The 23,788-nt window shown below is 43.9% G+C and overlaps 1 pseudogene; it reads right to left on the reverse strand.

Annotated features, from left to right (window-relative positions):
* Positions 1–15,409: 15,409 nt before the first annotated feature.
* Positions 15,410–20,598, reverse strand: LOC133919751 (nicastrin-like; annotated as a pseudogene).
* Between the last annotated feature and the right edge of the window lie 3,190 nt (positions 20,599–23,788).

Here is a 23,788-nt window from a genome sequence, read left to right on the forward strand (position 1 = left end):
AGTGCCGCACTAAGTGGCAGGCGCATTTGGTGAAGACTTGAAGTTGGACCTGACCTGAAGCTGAGGCCATCATTTCCTCGCACATCACACAGGTACAAGAAACTCCAGAGACCCGGCCGTACTGGACTTCAGTTCTCGAAGTATTACCAGGTCAAGTCCAGAATATCATTCAGCCAGTGTTGCTACTTCACGTTCACATGGCAATATATGACGCAATGTTACTGGTTGTCACAAATCATCAAACGCTGAAAACGACTTGTGAACTCGTGACTTGTATCGCCTGATGAAGGCCCAAGGTTCAGATCCATGTACAGATCAGATGAAGCAAATGTTTATGCTGTCTTTCCTCGAACACGAACCCGTTTATGCTGTCTTTCCTCGAACACGAACCCGGTTTAGTCACAAGTTGGAAGTATGGTGGAACGGATGGGAATTCAGAGGTCCATCAGTTGGATACCATGCTTTCGGTCTCCTTGACAAACCCGTCACCTGTCCAGTCCTGGTCTGATTGAAGGCCCTTCCTGATGTCCTTCCTCTGCTTGATTGCCAGCTGTTCGCGCCGTACCAAATCGGTGTGCGTCGTGAAGTACGGGAGTGAGTTCCTGAGATGATAAGAAGACCGGGTCTTATTGATGTGGTTCAACAACAACAGAAAGCAGAAAATAACAGCATATTTATCTCAAACTTGAAAAGGGGCAGGCAGCCTTCACACAGAGTAGGGTCAGGCGTGCAAAGCAGGGCACAAGGAACGTGTCTGTAGTACGCATAATTAAATCAGGCCTTGATTTTTTATCAAGTCTTTTTTTTAATATGTAAGAGAACTGTGCATCCTTGTATTAAGTAAGAAAAAATATAAGGTGTCTTATATGATGATCAAATATTAGTCAGATATTAGGAGTCTAAAAGCAACTAATACAAATACAAAATCAACTGTAAGTTCTAATGCGAAGGGACGCTAGACTACCGCGCCATAGATACTCAGGTGTTGCAGGAGGATGAGGAGGTTCTTTGCTCCGGTTTGGCACCAAGTTTTAGCCTTCTCCCTAATAAGAGCGACAAGGTTGTCTGTTAAAGAGCGCCGCTTGTTGAAGACAACATCATTGCGCGAACGCCAAATGCACCCGCTGATTAGGAGGAACAAGGAGTCGAGTCCTTTGCGATGTTGTGCAGCCACGCGCCCGCGCAGTTCACTCCACCAGTTCAAGAGTGTGCCCTGGGCAGGAGCATGAGCGCCCAGGATGCGCCACCACATCTCTGGCGCATAGGTACAATGCATGAAGAGATGATTGACGGTTTCCACGTGTTGATCATAGTGAGCACATGAGTCATCGGCCTGCAGTCTGTGCCTCCTTCTCCTAGCAGCAATCCAAAGTCGTCCATGGAGCAGAAGCCACCCGAAGAACTTGATTTTGGACGGTGCCAATGCATCCCAGATCAAGTGGGTGTTCTCACAAAGGATTGAGCCGTGAAACATGGACTGATATGCGGAGCATGCCGTGTACTCCCCTGAGTTGTTCCACCTCCAAATCACGCGATCTTCCTCGGTGCCTAAGACGACGGAGTGGAGCTACAACCAGAGACGAATGAATTGTCGTAGAGCTGGAATAGATAGGGGGCCGGTAATGTCCCTTATCTATATACGATCTCTAACGGCATCCCTGACTGATTGCCTCCTTGCTGAAGGTATTATACATGCATAGAGCTCAGGTGCCAATGATCGAAAAGAGAAACTGCCCAGCCACGCATCAGTCCAAAACCGTGTGGATCGGCCGTTGCCAACCTCGAATTTGGCAGAGGCTTCAAAGAGGATAATGGCTTCTTTCTCATGGTGAATGGGTAGAACAACCCATGGTTTGGAGTGGTCATATTGCTCCCACCACAGCCACTGCAACTGCAGAGAAATTCCGACCAAACGCAAGTCCTGGATCCCCAGACTGTCGTAGGCCAGAGGACAACAAGCCTTCGGCCAAGCAATCAAGCATCTGCCCTTAGCATTCGCCCGATCCCCAGCCCAAAGGAATGCTTTCCGGATTTTGATATATTTCTTTGAGTAGTCATGTTGGGACAGGAATGGAGATGATTGTGTGGAGGGGAGTAGCAGACAGCACAAACTTGACCAGAGCGGCACGTCTATGTCTAGAGATCAATTTGGCTTGCCAAATTGGTAGCTTAGCAACCACTTTATCCATGATAGGTTGAAGCTGACTCTTGCAAAGCCAGCCAGTGGTGATTGGCACACCCAAATAAGGGATTGGGAATGAAGAAAGGCCATAAGGGAGAAGATCGTTGATGGTGTTGATATGATTCTCTCCACAACAGATAGGCATCGCTGCACATTTATTAAGATTTGTTCTTAGACCTGAGGCTGTCCCAAAGAGTTGAAGAAGTGCCAGGTGCGCTCTGATGTCCTGCGAGGTTGGCGAGAGGAAAAAATAGCATCGTCTGTGTATAGTGAACAACGGTGCATGATGAAGCATGGCTTGCCTTGGAAAGAAGTCTCGAGAGAACATCCATAACCATCACGAAGAGGAAAGGGGAAAGAGAGTCCCCATGGCGCAGCCCTTGAGCATGCCTAATCATCAGACCTGAGATGGAATTGAGGAGGATTTTGGTCAACGATGATCCGAGCGTTGCCATTACCCATTGGCACCAACGGGAGCCAAAACCCTGGGCACGAAGAATCTCCAGGAGAAACGGCCAATTCACCAAATTGAAAGCTTTGGCAATGTCCAATTTCAGAAGTATCTTCGGGCATTTGGCCTTCTTGAGCAATTTTTGCTATGGAATGAACTAATTTAAAGTTATCATGGATTGATCGACCGGCAATGAAGGCACTCTGGCTATTGGTGATCAGAGAATTCAAATGTGGCATGAGCCATAGCGTCGATGGCTCTGATCTTGTCAGGGTTTGCCTCAATCCCCCGATGAGATATGAGAAACCCCAGCTCTGAGTAGATTCATCTCAAGGCTGGGGGAAAAGGGACTGCCACTCTTCAAACTCTTGAAGAAAAACGACCGCTTCATGTGGACAACAGAGGCGGAAACAGCATTCCAAGAACTCAAAAGGTACCTCTTCACCCCTCCCGTACTAATCGCACATCGGCCCAACGAGGAGCTCTTGCTTTATGTTGTCGTGACACCACAGGTCGCAAGCGCGGTTCTAATCACCGGGCGAGAGGGCCTCCAGCGACTAGTATACTATGTTAGCGAGGTCTTACACGACGCCAAGGATCGGTAGCCACAGGCTCAGAAACTGCTGTACTCCATGATGATAGCCTCTCGCAAGCTCAGACACTACTTTCAGGCTCACAAGATCAAAATGATCTCCTCATTCCCAATTAGGGAAATTCTCCATAATAGAGATGCAACGGGGAGAATAGCAAAGTGGGCAGTTGAGCTCGGGGGATTCGACCTCCATTTCGTCCCCCGAACTTCTATCAAGTCCTATTAGAGTCTGTCTTTACCAATACCCTCCGGGTGCCCAAAGCTTGCGCCTTGCAAAGGCAAAGGAGAACTGCTTCGTACTCCATGATGTTGTTTGTCGATCGAAACTCGAGCCTGGCGATGTCTCTCAACTTCACTCCTGAAGGCGAAGACAGCACTGCCGCCACACCAGCGCCCGAAGCCCCCCAGGCTCCATCACAATATGCGATCCAGACCCAGTCTAACGGTACTTCTTCTGGAGCTTCGGCCTGCGACATCCAATCTACCATGAACTCCGCTAATGCCTGAGACTTCATCGCTGTTCTTGCAACGAAAACTATCATGAATGGTGCGATCTCTGCAGCCCATTTTGCAATCCTCCCTGTAGCTTCACGATTTTCAAACATGTCACGAAGGGGTAGGGAGGTGGGCACTGTAATCTTATGAGCCGTAAAGTAATGGCGAAGCTTCCGCGATGCCATTACTAGTGCATAGGCCACCTTTTCCATTTCGGTGTAGAACCTCTTCGGGGCCGCCAAAGCCTCCGACACATAGTATATCGATAATTGGTGCAACTTGTTATTTTCTTGCCTTTCTTGCACGAGTATGGCACTTACCGCCGAAGGGGATGCTGCTATGTAAGCAACAACTCAGCCTTGGGATCGGGGCTGGACTGGGTCGTGAGCTTCATTAGATATTTCTTCAACTCGTCGAAGGCTTCCTACTGCTCCGCACCCCATTTGAAGGGGTCAGAGTCTTTTAGAGTTTTGAAGAAAGGTAGGCTTCGCTCGGCTGATTTTGCGATGAATAGGTTTAGCGCTGCCAACTTGCCTGCCAGGCGATGTTCTTGTTTCCTGCTCTACGGGGGTCTCATGTCAATTATTACTTGAAATTTTTGGGGTTCCACCTCGATGCCCCTTTTCGAGACTAAGAAGCCTAGCAACCTTCCAAACTGCACCCCAAACGCGCATTTTTCAGGATACAGCTTTAGGCCTGCACTTCGTAGGTTTTCGAAAGTTTCTCGAAGGTCTTCGATGTGGTGGTCCTTTCTGACGCTTTTGACCACTATGTCATCGATGTATGACAAGACATTTTGCCCTAGCTGTGAATTCAGCATTGTTTGTACCAACCTGGCGAAGGTGGCGCCAGCATTCCGAAGGCCAAAGGCCATCCTTACAAAGCAATATATACCGAAGGAGGTTCTGAAACTTGTTTTTTCCTCGTCCTCCTTTCCCATCCAAACCTGGTGGTACCCAGAGTACGCATCCAGAAAACTCAACATCTCATAGCCAGCAGCAGAATCTATCAGCTGATCAATTCGTGGCAGTGGGAAGTCGTCATTCGGACAAGATCTATTTAGGTCTATGAAATCTACACACATTCTCCACTTGCCGTTACTTTTCTTGACTAGCACCGGGTTTGCCAGCCACTCCGAATGCAATAATTCGCGCACCACGCCAATGTCAAGCAACTTCTTCACTTCAGCCTTAGCTGTTTCTTCCCTCTCTTTTGAAGCCTTCCGAAGCTTTTGCTTCTTGGGCTTCTCATTTGGGTCTACATTTAAAGTGTGTTGAATGATTTCTCTGCTGACTCCTTGCAAATCCTTCGAAGATCAGGCAAAGATATCTTCGTTGTTGCGAAGGAACATTATCAACCTTCGCTGATCTTCTTCTGTGTTTTCTGCCCTGATGATGACTTTTTTGTTTGGCCTGTCTAGACACAGCGGCACTTTCTTGGTCTGCCCTTCTGGTCCAGCCTTCGCCACTTTATGTACCTTCGGTTGCTCTTCGCGCTCTTCATGATCCATCAAAGGTCCAGCCACTACGTGGACAGTTCGCCGACCTGGAGTATTTCCCACTTCAATCCTACGAGCCACCTGTTGATCTTCGAGCACTGTTATGACACCTCCAGGACCAGGCGCCTTCATGCACAGATATGCATGGTGCAGTATTGCTCCGAATGTATTCAGGACTCCTTGTCCGAATATTGCATTATAGGGATAGTTGATATCAACCACATCGAAGGTGATATCCTCCGTTCGAAAGTTTGACCCTTCGCCAAACGACACCGGGATTGCTATCTTCCCCAAAGCATTGATTGCCTTTCCCCCGAAGCCTAGTAGTGGGGACCCAGCCTGGTGAAGGTCACTTCGCTGCAAACCCATCCTGTCGAAAGCATCGGCAAAGATGATATCTGCCGAGCTTCCGCCATCTATCGGAATTCTGTGCACTTCACTTCCTGAAATGTTTTCCGTAACCACGAAGGCATCCGTATGTGGGTAATCTAGAACCCTCATGTCCTCTTGTGAGAAGGTAATGGGCACATCGGACCACCTTGAATGAACATAAGTTGGCCCTACACCAACGTGGTTAACCCTTCGCACATATTCTTTTCGCTGCCTCTTCGATTCTGTTTCCTGATTGGATCCTCCAGAGATTGCCAACACAATGTTGTATCCACGGTTTACTGTGCTCACCGATCTGCTGGTCTCCGGGGGGCTTCTATCGCTGGTGTTGGTGGAGGCGGAGGTAGCTCTCCTTGGAAAGCCAACTAGCTAGCCGTCTGGTCTGGCTGAGCCGAAGATACAGGAATATATTGGTGTGCCGGCGCAACCATTGGTTGGCACTGGTTAGTGAACGTTGTGTTTTGGTTGCGGTTCTGATTGTTTTCCCACGCTTCGCCCTGCCTGAAATGTGTGGCATGATGCACGATTCTTTCATGATCGAAGGATTGCTTTGCTAAGCTTTCTTTCATGGACATGACCTGTGGGCACTGCTTAGTCCTATGACCAGCACCTTCGTCATGTAACTCACAGTAGAATGTGGCTGGGTCCTGCAGAGCCCATCCACCTCGGCCTCCTCGGCCTTGGCCTCTGACACTCCGGCCTTCTCGAGTAGCCCCGCCTTGCACTTCTCTTATCGCCTGGGCGACTTTGACTGGTCCGGAATCTATCTGGTTGACTTCTTTTTGCTTTGATGTGTACTCAAATGCTTCATCGTTTTTGACATGATTCTATCTGTCTATGGAGTGTCCAATGCTTGCCTCTCTGGCTGATGCATTTGTCTTTAGCGTTTTTGAAGCTGCCATCTCTTTCTTCCTCCGAAGGTGATCCAACTCGGACCTTGCGTACTCTTCCATCTTATTGAAGAACTCATGTACACTCTCTGGCCTCTTTCGTGTAAGCTTTCCTGCCAGAAGCCCTCCTCTGATGCCCTGTATAGCGGCATCAATGATGGTGTCTTGGCTCAAGCCCTTCGCTTGGCAGCGAATGTGTACGAAGCGACGTATATAGCTCTACAGTGTCTCCGTGGGCTGTTGCTTCAGTGCGAAGAGGTCGCTGGCGGTAACCTTGTTCGCTTGATTTCCTTGGAAATTGCTATATAGGGCATTGTGCAGTTGCTCCCATGAATAAATGGATCCTGGAGGCAACGCGAAGTACCACGACCTTGCTATCCCATTAATGGCCAATACAAAGGCCTTTGCCAGTGTCGCGTCGTCTCCTCAAGTGGATTCGACTGCCGCCTCGAAACTCATTACAAACTCTCACGGATCTGACTCTCTGTCAAACATTACCACTCTAAGAATCTTGAAGCCCGAAGGCCACGACTGGTTCTGCAAGCCAGCGCAGAGCGGTGACTCTGGATCACCCGCGCATGACCGTCGTCGAAGGTCCTATGCTGGCTGTGTTATGACTTCTGACGGAGTCATGTGGCGAGCTGTTTCATCTGCACTATGCAGCATGTCAATCTCTTCTTGCATTTTCTCCAGTGTTCTTCTGGCTTCTTCTGCTTGCCGGCGATATTCCGTTGCCTTCTGACTTGTTGCCAAGCTATCCAGCATGCACTATTTCTGCGCAATCTGCCTCTCCAATTCTTCGGCTTCTAGCCTGGCTGTTCTTTCCTCTTCTGTCTCATCTTCGTCTTCATATTCTCCGAAGTTACCTAGGTCATCCCACTCTTCATCATGCGCCTTTCTTCGTTCTTCTGCTGAAGCCTCGAAGCGGGAGTGAACATTAGCTTCTAAGCCTCGCATTGCTCCTGCTGTGTCTTCCTGGATGGCCGCTTCATGGTTGTCTCCGTTATTGCCCGGGGGTGCCACATCGACACCATCGTGTTCTTGGTGGCCGCCGCTGGCTCCACCGGTCAAAGCGTTGCTCGGACCCAACACCGCAGAAGGGAGCATTTCGGCCGAAGCCCTGGCTGGAGTAGGGCGCTCCAGCAATGTGTCCGATGTACCGAGTAGCTTCGTCTTCTTTTTAGGTCGCATGGCTTCGGTCTGTTCGGTCCCCACGGACGGCGCCAACTGTTGGAACCTAAGTCCCCAGACAAGAAAGGCCTTCCGATTGGAGGGGAAGCCGAAGGCTTCAGAGTGTGACACGTGTTTAGAGGGTGAGATAATATTAATTCCTTTGTCACCTCAGTTACAGTACCAACCTATTTATAGCCCGTACTCAACCACTCCACGCTAGGATTTACGGTTTCATCCCCCTAACTGCCACATTCCCAACATATTCGGGGGTATTATGGTACCATCAAGTACATCTGCATATTTAAAACTATACCCTGAGCGGCTACGCGGGCTTTGACGCCCACCAGGTACCTTCGGCCAGTCCCAGTGCTGCACCTCGGGTCACCCTTCGGTCTCCACCCGAAGGTTCGTCAGGATCTTCGTCTATCCTAATCCCAGGCGTCGCGGGTCAACCTTCAACCTTCGACCGAAGGCCTGCCAGAGCCTTTGCCTATGCTGGCAGCTGGTGTCACGGATCGACCTTTGGCCTCCGAACGAAGGCCCGCTAGAGCCTTCGCCTACACTTCCCGAAACACAACTAGAATATTTATTAGTGCTCAACCACCGGCGGACTTCGACTTGCCATCCTAAGGGGTACGGGAGATCATCTCCCAACAATATCTATCACAAAAATAGAAATATGAATATCAAGAACCCTTATCTTTTAAAAAATATTGTGATAGAGTATTATCCATATAGAGACATTGGAAACTTTAGTACTTTGATGAATTCTTCATCTTCAAATAATATTTCCAAGTCTTCAACGACCTCCTTTTCACCTATATATCAATTGATTGGCCTCTTGTAATATATGTTCTTGACATGATCATTGAGCTCCTTAATTTTCTCTACAAGGTTAATTTCAGAAGTAGAACTAGAGGGGGCATTTTTGTTAGAGCAACAAGAAATAATAGGTAATTCATCATTGAATATAAATTACGTATCAATTGAAATTCTAGGACAAGCACATAAGTTATTCACTAAGCTTGTTTCGATCTTGCTCTTCCAATTCGGCACATTGAATATCTCAATTCAATTTTTGCCTTCATATGGAACCTAACCCTAACTTACTCTCAAGCAAATAGCACATGAGTTAGTCCATAAAACTAATTGATAATTTCATACCTTTAGTTACTTGATCTCCACAAGTAACTTTGATCTTCATACTTATTGTAAATATTCTTAAGATCATCCTCAAACTTTGAGGTCTCTTTCTCTCTAGCTTCTTCTTCTTCACATGAGCATTACTTAGAGCTCATTTATCTCAATGAATTTCTCTTGATCACATGACATTCCTTAATGAATCCATACTCAATCCTCCATGCATCACCTATAGAACAACCTACTAACAATTCTCAATATAATTGTTAGTCCATAGATATTGTCATCACTTACCCGAGCATCACCTAGAGCTCATTCATCTTGATGCATTTCTCTTGATTAGATGACATTCCTCAATGAATCCATGCTCAATCCTCCATGTATCACCAATGCAAATAACCTACTAACAATTCTCAACATAATTGTTAGTTTATAGGTATTATCATTAATTACTAAAACCACATTTAGGGGCTAAATGCACTGGGTGTGTACAAATTTCGCTGTTGATCACAACCGCACATCACCCAAGTCGATAGCCACCAAATCATAGTGAGAGTCCTATAAGATGATGCCTCCAAGAAGGACGTAACGCTAATGGTGCCGCCATCGCCGGTCCAAAGCATAGAATGGATTTTCACCCAGAAGGGCCCATTGAGGTGGGAAGAGAAGCCCCATCGATATGCAGCTCCATGGAGAGGGACAAAGCCTGAAGGCATCACCATCATCAACACCAGCAAAACTAGGCTAGACTTTCGCCCTAGGCTCCCCTAGGCCACCTACTATGAAGATAGCTTGACATTGAGAGCACCGCCACTATTATTGCCACCATCTTCATGAGAGCATGCCACCTTATAGCCTCCCGCACACCAAAATGCTACCCGCGGGCCAGATCTGGGGGAATAGATAGGTCTGGCGAGGGGAGGAGCCCGAGTGACAGAGAGACGGGGGTGGCAACACAACCATGGAGACTGGCAGCTGCAGCAGCAAGTGGCAATCACATGCAAAGCGGCCGCGGGGAAGGTTAAACCACTGCGATGGCCGTCGCGGCCCACCACGAAGCCCTAACCATCCATCCAAAACCCACCCAAAGTTCCTGGTTGCCCATCGTGTCGGTTGATGGTGCACATCCTGGTGGCGGTGAAGGCAGAATGCAGATCAACCGCCCACGCGCACCGCAAAGCAGATTTGGCCTGCACCCCGACCGATGTCACGCAGCATTGCAGTGGAGCGTAGACCCAGTCATCCACGTGTGCCACCCCACCCCACCACCATGTGTGAACCACCCCCTCTGCAGAAACCACTCCCGTCGGTTGCAGCCAGCTCCGCATAGCCTATAGGTCTACATGGGACCTCTGGTTGGGGTTCAGTCGGGCATGCTGTATTGCTGTAGCTTGTCACCTAGAGACGTAAACTATTGTCAGTCCATCATCTCTTTTTTTATGGTGTCTTTGAAATTGCATCTAGACCCTAAGTGTGGTTTTTGTAATTAATGATAATACCTATAGACTAACAACTGCGTTGAGAATTGTTGGTAGGGTGTTTCATAGGTGATACATGGAGAAGAAATATACATCAAAATGAATGAGCTATAGGTGATGCTAGGGTAAGTTAATGACAATACATATGGAATAACAATTATATTAAAAATTGTTATTAGAGTATTCCATAAGAGATGTATAAGAAATAAAAGCATGGATTCATTGAGAAATGACATGAGTTCAAAGAATTGTATCAAAGTCATTGATATCTTAGTGATGCTCATAAGAAGAAGAAGAAGCTTGAAGCATAAATGCTAAGTTACTTGTGGAGATCAAGTAACTTAAGTTACAATGTCGTCAATTAAGTTTTATGCACTAACTCATGTGATTTGTGCTTGAGAGTGAGTTGGTGTTAGGACCAATAAGAAAACATAAGTTGAATTGAAATCATATATGACAAGAGTGAAGAATAAGATTTGACTCCATATGTGATAAAATGAATTTATTGAAGATGTCGGATACAAAATGGTTTTCTATGACAATACGGTGAAGGGCAAACAAGACTTAACTGTGACGGACCATCCGGTAGTGAAGGATAAGCAAAGGGCTTGGTGTCAAATAACCAAGACGGTGGTGAAGGGCGAGTGGAAGTTTTACGTCAATACCGTGCCATGCTAGGGGAAGCTATGTGTGATTCGCATCAATCACATGAAGAATCAAGAAAAGATGGAGTGAAGACGATAGAAAAGTTGGCAACCCTCTAAGTTGGAAAGAAGTAAATGATACTTGAAGGTATTCAAAAGCTCAAATATGTTCAAACTAGTTTTACATTTGAATTTAAGTATAGCTATGCTACACTATTAAGAGGGATGTAACGTAAAGCAAATTATCATGTCTCATTGCTCAAGAGTTTATAACCAAACCAAAGTGAGAGTTCTCTTTAAGAGTCCAGGGCGGAAAGTGTGAAAGTGTCTGAATTGGGTTTTGGAGTGTTCCTAGTTTTGATCCAATGTTTTTGAGATCATGATTTCTGGTGGGATAGGTAGCTCTCTTAATAAGCTTTCCATACAATCCAAAATCATCGAAATCAAACATCATGATCTAAAGTTATCGTCTTTTTCAGAGGGTCTGCTGTGCCGAATTCGGAAGTTCCGGGTTAGTTTGAAAGTTCTGGATTGACAAGAAGTTCAGATGAAATTTGGGTTGGGATTCTCGGTTTTGGTTTGAAGTTTCAATCTGGAAGTTCCAGATTGAACCCGGAGGTTCCGGATTCTGTGGTCGGTTCGGAGGTTCCAGACTTGATCTGGACAGGGATCTCGGGTGGGTCTAACTCGAGTAACTTGGAAGTTCCGGGTTAAACTTGGAAGTTCCAGGTTAAGCTAGAAAGTTGCATAACGACTAATTTTTAGAGCTAGGTATAAATACCCTCTCTCTTCATTTGCTGTTGGTGCTCCCACGAAAAACACTCAAAGCCAAAGCCAATAAAACTCTCCATACTCTATTTTAGTGTGAGATTTGAGAAGAAAAATGAGTTAGGTTGAGAGATTGAAAGTTTGAGAGCAAGTGAGCATAACTCTCATCTTGAGCACTCGAGTTGATCGGCAAGAAATTCCTTATCGTGTTTGTTACTCTTAGAGCTTAAAGCTACTAGACGTCTAGGTGTCGCCGGCGAGCACTCAAGGTTTTGGTGTGTTGCAAAAAGTTTGTGAAAGCTTAGATTTAGCCTCCGCAAGGGAAGACATCAAGAGTGAAAGTTCAAACTTAAGTGTGACTGAGCTTGGTGAGAAAAAGAGTTGAAAGAGACCAAACTCAAGTGTGACCGAGTCTCTCAACGGAGACATAGGAACCTCAAGTGGAGGTGTCAGAACTGCGAGAAATAAATCAATGTGTCTCCTCTCTTGATTTGCTTGTTCTTTGTGTTCTTGGGCTCATTAACCTTCATACTTCTTGGAACCTACGACAATTTTTGGTTTGAGCTAAAACTCATGCGGCAACTTTCGGTTTGACCTAAAACTCATTACGCATAGTTAGATATCATTTCGTTGCTCTGTATAGTTGAAAGTTCTTGATTAAATCTGAAAGATTCGGTGAACAGTAATTTCAGAACTTTTGATTAGAATTTGTGTATATCTTGCTAAATTTGAATAATCTTTGTCACACCCTAGTATTATAACCTTCACACTTATTTAGAGTGATTGTCCACTAGTTGAATATAGCATATTTATGATTTTCGCTTGTGAAAAATCTATTAATTTATTTTCTGCTGTATGTTTAGACCAACAGTAAAAAAAGACAAATTTTTTAGCAAAGTCTATTCATCCGTCTAGATGATATTATTGTCCTTTCAATCATAGTAGGCAAATGAATTTTATTAAACGTGCACGCCATTTCTGCTATTTAAACCTGGTAATTATCTTCGTGAACACTCTCATCTGTACTCTCTACGTCTCTAAAAAAAGAGAGACTGTTCTGTATCACCTCGTGGACCTTACCTCCATCAGGGGCGAGCTCTAGCCAATCTCTCCACTATCAATAATTACTAAATTATCAAGCTAGTTCAACAATGTTCTCTCTGCATAGTTGGATTGCAAGGAAGCAGATGAATAATCAGAAAATGGAGTGTCGTATTAGTCTAGCAAGTGAGAATATTTCAGGGTCACAAGTTGATTCACACGCAGTGTGATTGGTTGTGTATAGAGATTGTTACTAGTATGGACCATATATAAAGTTAAGGGAAGCAAGTAAAGTTATTTGGTTGGTTGTACCTGTCTGGATAGGTTGAGCTGAGTTTCTGTTTGATTGACTGAATATGAGATCGTATAAGCGGATGCAAGAGCTGAAATTCTGATTAGTTACTCGTATGAATGTGATTTTGTGACCCCGACATGTAGACCGCCTACATAAGTGGATGTAACAGCCTGTATCCGCTGGATCAGGCTATGGAGGGAAGCTCAAATCGAGCTTCTCTCCCGAGCTAAGCTACAAACGTACATTTACATCCGTCAGATCAGATTAGAATAGTACATACGAACAACTAAACACACTTATAATCAGAAATAGGTTTTAATATAAGTAAGCCTCTAAAATTATACACATCCATCAAACCAAAATAGACTCATACGGACAACCGATCATCTCTTAAGTCACACACTCACAAAGACATCGTTGGCGATTTCAGCAATCATAAAAAGGTAGTATGATTTTACATGAAGGAGAAACATGTTAACAGTAAACTCAACCAAAAGATTCTCCACGGTGGTTATCCTTTCCGGCGAACCTGATTAGAATAATCAAGTTATAAAATCACGCTGCTAGTTGTTAGTGTCTTCCTCTCTCCGTATCTCACCATCAACACAACGAATAAAAGATACAAACACAAATAGATAGATATAGAGAAATACTCTTTTTATTATTTAAATATAATGATCTGTACCATCTCTTCATGCGATTGTATGTATGTGTGTATATATACACACACACGCGCGGGAACAAATCTTAGTTGTGATTTGTGAACGTCCTGCCCACCGGGTGATGGCTTCGCTGTCCTGCTGCGCTGGCACGATCGGGAACAAAAGGCCGCTCGCCTCCGCCAGCGGAATCTCCGATCCGTCGCTTGTTCCCGGCAGGATTAGACTTGAGTATTTAATCAACTGCTTAAGGACGAGTCTTTTAAGCATACGTGCAAATCGAGGTACTCATTCACTTTACCTGGTACAGTTATAAATTTAGCAGAAGCTACGAACCAGGGCGTGTTAAAGCTCTCTTTGGACCAAAATAAAAACATAGGATTTTTATAGGAATATAATTTTATAGAAAAATTTCCTATACGTCCCTTTGGAACGAAGGGAATACCATATAAATTTTCTATGGATTCCTAAGGGATACATGAATATATAGAAATTTTGGAGGAAATTTAATATGAGGTTAACCTCATGGAAACTTTCCTCTGTGTCTGTTTCACTCTTCGAATATGATAACTTTCCTATATTGTGAATTCCTATATAATTGCAAATGTAAGCAACTCCAATCTTATGTTTTTCCTATTACTATGTTTTGAGAACCCTAAGTTACAAGTAGACCCTAATTGGTTTGATCGACCTCGATAATCTGTGCAAGAGATTTGGTATGGCAAACGACCTCATGATCAAATCAAGATGGGAGTACCTGTATTATAACTGGAGCAACAAACCCATAGTCGTAACAAACAGACGTACGCAACAATAACTGGAAGATGACGATACGTGCACGAGAATACACCCTAATGATTCACCTAGAAGCATCTTCCTAGAGGCATCTGATGGTCTATCTACCAATCGTGCAAAGTAAGTGCCAGGGGCATCAGTACACATTACAGCGACCCATGACAAGAGCTCTTTAGCTGTTGCGTTATGATATGAAGGAATAAGGATTACGTCCAAGGATGCTCCATAATTCCATGACTAGTCGCAGTGCAATCACCTTATCACATGTGCTTACGTGCTACATGCACGCCACAGTGCACATTCCCAACCTAACTCGATGAGCTCTGTACTCCATCTCCAAATCCCAAGTCACATTACGCAGATAAATAGTAGGATTTTACAGTCCGGGTTATCAGAATCAGTGGAGCAAGAGAATAATACTTTTATGCTTCAGTCGCGCTTTATGACCTTTGAAATGTATGATCTGCCAATGCACACTGCACAATATGACGCGGCAGTGATACTGACCCCGGCAACAAGAACAAGCCAATCATAAGTTGTAGCTTGCACTGCATAGACCCTGAGTCCAATAGTATTCCAGTAGCTTTCAGTCCACACAGGATCTGCAGCAGTCACTGGATCTGACAAGTTCGCCGGAAGAACATGCCATACATTGTCCTCAAACTTCAGCCGTGTTGAATACGCAGGAACATACCTGGGAAGTGATGTGTTACAAGGAAATATGATGTCATTGCATTATAGAAGAAATAAAACAAAAGGATTATAAGTGAATTCATTACAAGTTGGCTAGCTAACATAAGAATGTACTAAAATGAGAGCTACTTCGTTCCATAATTTTTTCTTTCGTAGCAGTTGACTAGCTTAATATAATGCAGATTACACAAAGATTAGCTGCATAACCATTAAAAACACAGAAGGTTACCTTGTTGTAGATACAACACATCTACCTCCACCGTCCACCTCTGCACCTATGCATACTTCACCTTCATCACTGCACTTTCCAGTACAAGAGCTTTTATTGCCCGCTAAAGTAGAAGTTCTGTCTGCCAAGAAGTTCCATACAAACCGAGAGGTATCATCTGCATATGAAGGAAACTGTGTGCCAGAAGGGGAGTCCAGAAAAACACCAACATAATGACTAGGGCAGGAATTGCTTGGAAAAATAAAGCTTTTCACAAGGCCACAAGAAAGACCAGGATTGCAAGTAAGTAGACATCCAATAAGTTCTTCGACCAACGAAACATTCACTTTTATAGTGTTCAGTGTCATGAGATTGACAGGTAAGTCAGCACTAGCAAGAATATACAGCGATCTGGCAACCAAAGCAGCTGCTGCCACTATTGATGAAGAATTGATGTTTGCTGCAGAAAAAGGAAACATCACAAGTTAGCAGATGGGTTTGAAGAGACATAATGTCACATTTATTCATTACCAGCTTACCAGGGTTATCCAAATAGCTATGATAAAATCTATTGGAAAAGTGAGAATCAAAGTCCTCCAACACAACTCCAGAAGTTGATGTATTCTACATTGATTTTTGATAACAGATCATGACACCTTCAAAGAAAAACATCTTCGAAAAAATAATATTATGAATGTTCAAAAGAACAAAAAATGTTCCTCAAGTGATGGTCTACACAATGAGCTCACTAGCAAAGAAGGAAACAGCTACAAATCATGGATATTTGGTAAACATAAGTGGTTTTACCTTTCTCATGAATGACATTAATGAGGATGGTGGAACACCAGGATTTGATGAAACTGCTTGTTTTACTTTAACATTATCAGAACCAAGCGACTTGCTGGCACTTTGCAGTGCATCTAATATTTTCTTTGAAGCTGACGAATTCTGTACAAGCAGAAGACAAATATAAATAGGAACGAATAGTGTCTATAAACACCATTTTTAACCCCCAAAATTCACAATTTTAATCACAGATACAGGCACGGCCATTATTCGAACACCCAGTGTGCATTACGCCTTAACTCAAGAAAGAAACAACAATTACTCGGGTAAATCTCCAGGCAAATCTCTTCACATAAGTACCTTCATAACATCATCTTAAGAACATGTTTGCCTATAAATTTGACAGAAGTTTTTTTTTCCCCTAAATGGAACAATCAACAGGATTGCAGACAATTAATTGTACATAGGGATGTCCCATAGACTCATCTACCACAAAAGTTCAGTATATGATCATACATTTATTTATTAACTAAATTCACTAAAATGTGGACTACCTACCAGTACAATATGGAATTTTACATTGCCACTTGCCAGTCTGGGCAATGTGAAGAACTAGCACAGAATGAATACAATCTCCATGGTCAATGTTGGCCAGCTCAAATATCATTATATCAAGAAAATGGGGGTTGTTTAACAAATAACAGTGTACTAGTACTAACGCATCATAAAAACATATATTGACGACAATATTCTAATATGCACCACGTGGTGATCAACCATTTCGGTTCTCACAGTTGCACTTCAAGAAATCCTTACCCCTGCAGCATGTGCATAAAATGATGGATAATCTTCAATTACACCCTTGCCAATAGAACCGATCTCCAGTACCTGAATCATGTCCAAAGTGAGTGCAGAGGTTGGGAATGATGTTAAAACAGAAATGAATATTGCTTGAGATTCAAAGCTGTAAATCAATTTCACAAATGAATATTCATTACAGTTAGTAGAACACAAACTCTGCAGAAAGCCAATATCGTGACACAAGGCCAGAGAACAAAACGGTTGCAAACAAAGCCTTTATATGTCTGAAAATGATAAATGATAGTTTGATGCTGCCATTGCCAGTGTGAACTCGTCTGGCACTCACCTGGTCAATCATTAAGCTGCTAATTCCATTCACAGAATCAGCACCTTCATCTAATTCCTGTAAGAATTTCCGGCTACCAAGATAACCCCAGGCTTCACCATTAAAAACAGCAAACACAAGCTGTATGAGATATAGGAAAATGTCAGGAAGAAGATGTTGATATAGGAACCAATCAGAACAAAACCTCAATAAGGCTGATATGAAGAACCACATTAAATTTACCATTCCATGCATAAACTAAGGTATATGACATTAATAAAGATGCCAAAAGCTCACGATGAGTATAATAAAAGTAACATAAATAGGTGGAGAAGTTCTGCTGGATACCTGCTCTAAGTAAGAGAGGAAAGAATATCCAGCATAATAAAATGGAAGCAACTAGTATACAAACTTCCAGTGATATCATACCTGTTTCTTAAGATTGCTCAGATCATGAACGTGAGAAAGAGCATCAACAGCAGTGAGCAAGGCAATCAATCCCTGTGAATAACTGAATAATGATTTTTTATGCAAACAAGTAATATGTATAAGACAATCACAAATCAGCAGCAACTTACAGATATGGGAGAATCTGCACCAAGACTACGGTCCCGAAAAAACGATGCAGAGTCTTGAGATGCAATAGTCAATATTATTGGTTTCTGATGCTTTGTAGATTCATTTTTGATTGGCGGTAATGAAGCCCATACACTGCCCTTCAAATATGAGGATAAAAAATGATATTAAACTAAATACAAAGATGACACTCAACAGATACAGGTAGCAATTTGTGGAAGACATCTTGGAACTTTACTATATGTGCATACATGATTTTGCACACATAAGAGCAATGGTTGCAATATGCCTATGCAAGAAAAAGTACTCACCTGTGTCCTCCTAAGGGCAGGCATGACTGTTCCTTGAGGCAGGATGCTGAGTCATGTGTTTGAGCTTTAGTTGTCTGAAGTTCATTCCAATTAGAAGAATCATAATTCCGCTTGATCAAGATGCCTTCTTTTATGGATAAAAATGTGTTAATGGAAAACAGGACGAATGATTTAAAGAAATCCAAACCTGCATAACAAGGTCAAATTCTGCAACATTTTCTTGATATCCATTGGTAATCATCTCATTCTTTTCTCCAACCTTTTATTGACAGTCATCATCCTTATATAAGCACATAACTTTTTCATTTTGAAGTGACAGAAGGAAGGAACTAGAGTTTGACAAGATTATAGTAGTACAAAGCAGAAGGAAGGCTACCTTTCGCAGAGTCAATGTACTCTCCTCTGAGAGTAGAAATACAGGAAAGTCATATCTGTTCCACATAATACCTGATCCCTACAAGATAAGAGAGTAACAGTGGTATATTCAAAGCATGAATCAGCTTTTACATTGCAGGGAAGCAACATGTTTGACTAATTGACTCTCAATAGGTTGGTACCATTCTAATCAACCCGGTAACTTACAGAAGGATTCCAATCATGGCTGAGATTGGAGTATGGAGCAAAAGCCTCTTGAGGAAATTTTCTATCCGGTGACAACTCTACAGTCATAAACAGTACATTATTTTGGTGTTGAGGCAAAAAATGCAAACAGCACACACAAAGAAAATATGGGGAGAAGAAGCTACTAACCTAGTAAGGTGTTTTCCACACCATTTGACTCAACCAGTACACCAGCCACCTTCTGGTGAAGTTCTGGATCATTAGATACCCTGGGTATAGAATACAAACTATCAAATGATATCATCACTTAACACCTCAAAGTGATACAAATTTAAAAGACAGCCACAAATATTATGAATCAGTTTGGTTGTCTTTGTTTTTATAATAAGGCAAAGAAAACAAAAACTGCAACACTTTGTGTTTCACAGGCACACACAAGATTAAAAACAAACAAACAATTATAATTGTGATTGCTTGTACCTCAGAAAGAAATCTGGCATCTGATCTAAGGGAAGAAGAACAGTAGATGGTTGATCCAACTTGCTGCTGCTGTTTCTGAATCTTACAATTGGTGCAATGATCTTTTCGCTCCCAGGATCTGAAAGCATTAAAAAGATTCCAGTAACCAGCTACTCTTAACAACACAGTTGGTCCACTTTTACTGATGATAGAAGATGACAGCCATATCTATTTAAGTATACATCATAAGAGTAAACTAGAGAGTGGAGACTCACTAGAACAGCCAATTTCACCAGAAAGATTCAGCAGCCTCACACAAGGGAAGCTTTCAATGTTAAGGTACATTGCCTTCACAAGGTCTGGAACTGACTCCAACGTGGCAACATCTCCTAAAAAATGGAATGGTAATAGCAACCTCCAGTTATAATAGAACAAGCGAGTAGAGAAATATGAGAGCTATAGAGAAGCCATATGGCATAGCATGCCACTCTATTTGCAAAATTATCTCGCAGGTATAGAACAAGCAAATGAGAAGTATGTGAACATACACCATACAATCATGACTCATCCCTACTAGATTTAAACCAATTTTCTGACCCAAGAGACCATAGTCACAATCCTAAGCTGTAGTCGACCAACGGCAACAGTTCCTAGAATGAGAAGTACAAAACAGCGGAGAAGGGCGGGGGGGGGGGGGGTGCATCTCAAAGCGCCATTTGTGCAACTCCAATCTCAAGTTACCGGCACAGCTGAGCAGGAGTTCGCCAAAGCATTAGAGCTAACTAGGTCTACTACTCTATTACCTAATCCACCTCGAAGTCGCACTGAAACCTAACACCTAATCCCCATAAAATTCACCCCAGAATTTCAGCATCGTGTAACGGAGTAAGCGATGGAAGCAAGCGATCGTCTCGATTCGATTGGATCGAACACTTTCAGCATGAACAACCCTAGTAGGCGATGATATTAGAGGACCAACTCACCGGAGACGGGGGGAGCGAAGACGACGAGGGGGATGCAGACGACGGCCACGAGGAGGGGCACCACGGAGGCGGCCGCCATGGCCGAGCCGGGCAAGGAGGCGGCAAAATGTGGCGGATCCAGCCAGAAATTTGAGCTAGGGCGGAATTTTAGAGAAGATCAGAAGAATACCTCAATAAGACAATAATGAAGCGAACATCTTAATTCCCAACAAATGACAATAGAAAAATATGAACCCGCAAAATAAGCATAGATGGATTAGTGGTGGCATGATGAGATGATCATTAATCATATAAGATGTGTGAGAAAAGAAATAAAGAAATTTACGAAACCACAGCCACTAATCATGTATATATGTTGTTCGTTTCAACAAACAGTGAAACAGTTGGTGTAACGGTGTTCATTTCAACTACCTGAATGGCTGAATTGGAGAATGGAGATTGGAGAGGATGTTGTGCGCGCCCGCCAGCGGTCTGAGTGTCGGACCTCTCATTCGGATCATCTTGTATAGTTTATATTAGTCTTTGAATCAGTAGTGGATACGTATAAATTTTTAACAAAAGTAGATATTATAGATATACATCGATTAAGTACGATAATAAAAAAATATAATACATAGTTTATTATAATAAATACCCATAGGTATAATTAAACAAACCCTCACAGTACAACAGAAACAACGCAAAAACGACCCATACTCTACAAACAGCTTAAGTGCAGATAAAATCATCTTCTCTATTCTTCATCTTCCCTTCCAACAAATTCAACTTTTGGATTATCTGTATCCACAATTAGCAAGTGTGAGTACATAAAGTACTCAGCAAGTTCTATCTAAGGGGGAAATATTATATGCATATGAGTAGATCAAATGTAAGGCTGTAAAGCCTTTTTGGTTTTGCAGAAAGCTAGTTTTTGATGGAAGATTTATTTTGCAAAGACTACCTTAAAAAGTATTTCTGAAGAGAACACGTAAGTTGAGCTTATAGGGGTTGACGGCCCTGGGGGAGATATTTCCATCCGCCCAGTTGTCACAAGTTTTTTACCGGTAGACACACAATCCAGGAGGCTTAGGGCACAAAGCCAAAACCCTTCTTTTCGAAAACACGCGCACACTGCCCATTCACACACCAAGTAGGTACTCACGCCGAAAAACTAATCATTGTGATCAAACCATAGCATGTCATTGACCAAGGACACAACTATCCGGATAGGTTTAACACTCTGGAGAGGTTGTACACTTTACCCACAAGATATGCATAGACTCCCACCTTAGCAACTAGTGGAGCTGTTATAACGAGACGCAACGACCTCACAACGTAGTCGCAATATCCACCCATAGAGCACTAAGATACCAGGGGCCTTAGAAGATCCACGGGAATGATCACTTAGCAATCCCAAGGTTTTGACATAGCCTTATCAATATCACCAGCCAGACCTTAGGCTACGTACCACCCAAGTCTTCTCCGGGTCCCCATTGCCACTACCGGTCTTTGGGTGGGTTCCGAACTAAGTTGGAGGGGTTAGGTTAAATCCTGCCCATTCAGACCATGTGTTTGTACGAGTAGATACTAGGTAAGATGTCACAGTAAACCGGTCCTTATACGACTGAGACAAGAGTCTCCCAGCAAGAACACCACAAAGGCGAACCTTGCCCCAAGGTAGTTTCCACCTTTGTGGGGTATCTTACTCACCCTCGTCAACACTATTATAGAGTTTTCCCTAAGAACACAAGTTTTACACGCACACGCACCAAGCACAAATCACTTCACATTTTCGAAAAATATGATTAACATATGTAAATAATCTAGTTATTTCTTTTGAGCGAAGCAATCCTAAGCATACTAGTAAACAAGCATTCATCTAAACAATCATTATAGTTGATGTTGAGAACCTTCTAGGCTTTCAACGGAATAAAGGTAACAACATCAAGACATGACATAAACAAGCTAGGTCATAACTATTCTAGCATTTCTTTAAAATCACAACTATTAACTTAATCATGTATATCCCTATTGTTTGAAATAATGGCTCTACGGGTTGTATTTGAAAATATAGGATCAATATGATCAATAGTTATAGGACTTGCCTTCGTTGAAGTCCTCATCCGCTCCTTCTTCAAACTTCAGATCCTCGAGGTCTTCCTTAGGTGCTACTTCCTCTAACAATCGCAACAACGATAAAGGCGCACACAATCAATCAAACGATTAAAACAATGACTAAATAATTTACAAAAATTAAGAAGTTGACATGATTGTGTAGATCTCGAATTTAGATGAATATCGGTGAAAGAATCGTTGAAAACGGAGTTAGGATGGAGGAGAAACGGGCTTTGAAAGTTTTACCGGGAGAGAAAATCAGAAAAAAGAAAAGGGGGAATATTCCCAGAATATTCTGTTTGAGTCGGCTCGGGGCTTGGCTCAACGGCTCGGCTCTCGGCTTGGCTTGGTTTTATCAGTGGCTCAGCTAGGTTTTAGTTGTGGTGGGGCTCGGTTTTGTGGCGGTGGCTTGGTTTTTGTGGGGCTCGACTACTAGCCGCAAGAGAGAGAGAGAGGGATAAAAGAGAGAGAGAAGAGAGGAGCCGGCCGACCGGGCGACGGATAGAGCGAGAGGGGCGAGAGAGGGAGAGGGAAGGGCGACGGGGCGGCAGCGGCGCACCGGTGGAGGCCGACGGCGGCCAGATCTGGCAGGTGGGGAGGTGGGGGCTCTTCGGCCGAGGCGAAAGAGCGGCAGCCGACGACGGGAAGTGACGACCGGTGACAGCAAGGGACCCAAGTACACCCATAGAGGGGGAAAAGAGGAGGGAGAGAAAGAAGAATGACGGGGGGAAGCTCACCGGTGGTGGTGGTGTTCGGAGGGAGGCGGCGAAGGAGAGGGAGAGGGCGGAGGTGAGGATGGGGAAAATCATGCACTGTTCACCCTTTAAATAGGGCTAGCGATGGGCGGGCGGGGTCACGAGGAGGCGAAGGGAGAGAAGGAAGAGAGAGGAGAAGGAGAGAGAAAGAGAGGAGAAGGGGGCAAAATCAGGGATCTAACACTGGGTGTGCTCGGCGCTGCTGCCTGCCTACGGCTACTGGCCTACGCGCTTGCGCCCTAGCGCGGCTCCGCCAGCTGCCCGCCGAGAGCCCAAGACGTCCGGCCCAGTGCTTGCCCTTGCCCGCCGCCGTTAGGGATTTTGCCACTTAGGGCTACAGAGAGAGGGAGAGGGGATTGGTTGGCGCCCGGCGGAGCTATGGTATGTGGAGGATTTGAGAGTGGACAATGATTGATTCGAGCTGTAGTCTGTGGACCGTGGGCTTTGCGGAACGGGTGGCCCAACAAACAATGCAAGCTTGTGCAGTTGTGCGGATGCAGATCGGATGGAGAAGCGGACCTCAGGTCTTCTTCATCCTGGAGATATTCAGATAGGAGACCTGAGACCTGGAAATCCGAAATCCATGAGGGGCAGTTAGCCTTTTTTTTTTGTCCGATCGTTTCTCGACATACACTATTACAAAAATTCTTAATACTATTGGCTCCAAAACCCCATTCACTGCCGGTTTTGGAGCTGACGATGAGCAATGAGAAATGATAGTCCCTGACTATCACTATCGGCCTAG

Source organism: Phragmites australis, chromosome 5 (assembly GCF_958298935.1).
Source record: "Phragmites australis chromosome 5, lpPhrAust1.1, whole genome shotgun sequence".
Classification (NCBI taxonomy): Eukaryota; Viridiplantae; Streptophyta; class Magnoliopsida; order Poales; family Poaceae; genus Phragmites; species Phragmites australis.